Source organism: Poecilia reticulata, linkage group LG8 (assembly GCF_000633615.1).
Source record: "Poecilia reticulata strain Guanapo linkage group LG8, Guppy_female_1.0+MT, whole genome shotgun sequence".
NCBI lineage: Eukaryota > Metazoa > Chordata > Actinopteri > Cyprinodontiformes > Poeciliidae > Poecilia > Poecilia reticulata.
The window spans coordinates 19,256,469-19,257,877 of NC_024338.1; positions in this window are offsets into that span (position 1 = coordinate 19,256,469).

Consider the following 1,409-nt stretch of genomic DNA (forward strand, 5'->3'; position numbering starts at 1 on the left):
CCTGAGAAAACTGGTAGTAACCATAGTAACCTTAGTCAGTAGGTGTTTAGAAAGAAACTCAGGATGAAAACTGCGTCTCTTCCTTTTTTCAGAACTCTGTTCCTGTGCCTCAAAATGTGAGTGATTATCAAGCTAATGACTGATTGATTGATTGATTGATTAAAAGCTGCTGCATTTACTGTATAAACTTTGTTGGTCATGTCAGATTAAACTCCTTCTAATGATATTTGAGCAGTGTTTGATTCGTTCACCTGAAACCGCAGCAACAGTTAGCTCAGGTGGAGCTGGCAAACTTTAAAACAGTCGTTAATCTGAGATTACCTCAGATTAACAGACAATGAATAACACTGTAAAACACTAAATCTTACCAAGTATTTTTAGTCTAGTTTCTGATGCCAATATCTACACTTGAAAAAAGACCAAACCAATTTACTTTTCATCTTATTTTAAGTCAATATTGATTTAAAAAGTATTAGTTTTACTGGCTGATTTTTTTTCACTTATTAGAAAAAAATCTTTAAGTGAAATAATCTGCCAGTGTAACCATTAGTTTTTTAAATATTATGGAATTATTCACTTAAAAACAAGATTCTACACCTTGCTGAAAAGTTACAAGTACGTTAATTTTCTCAATTTTAATCGAGACATTTGCTCTAGATTCTAGAAACTGTATAAAAACAACATCCTACGATTTTGTGTTTTTGCAGTGTAGCTTCGGTCTCTGGCAGCTACCAATTACAAGACCTTAGTTCAGTTTAAATTTCCACAATACCATTCAAATAAAATAAAACACTTTATTGAGCCCAAAGGGAAATTGAACGTAAATCGTATTCATTCAAATTCCTGAATACGCCACATTACTGTAGATGGAACCAATCCCATCTCAAATTTAAAACTGGAGGCTAAATTATAATGCAAATTAGTCAAATGCTGTGTTCTTGTCAGTGTAAGAGAATTATTGAATGAAATGGATCAGGTATGTCCATATCTTATACTGCGGCTCTGTTCCTCAGGGTAACACTGACACCTGGTGGACACAATCAGAATGCAGCTCGGTCTCTATTCTGTTTTTACTGGGTCTCAGAAGTTACAGTGGAGAACAGACAGATGACGGGGTTACCATGACGATGCGACCGGTTGGACCTCAAAGTCTAAAACTATTCAGCAGGGAGAAACAATAAATAATCAGGAAATATATTCCAATATATAAAAAAGTTATTTAAAGGTTCTCCTGAATGTTGACTGGAGACCATCAGTCAACATTGACTTGAATGTCGACTGATTGTTCTCCAGTTGGTTGATGCTTCTTCCATTTGAGTGATGGTTCTCCAATCAGCTGATGGTTCTCCAATTGGCTGATGGTTCTCCAGTCAGCTGATGGTTCTCCAATTGGCTGATGGTTCTCCAAT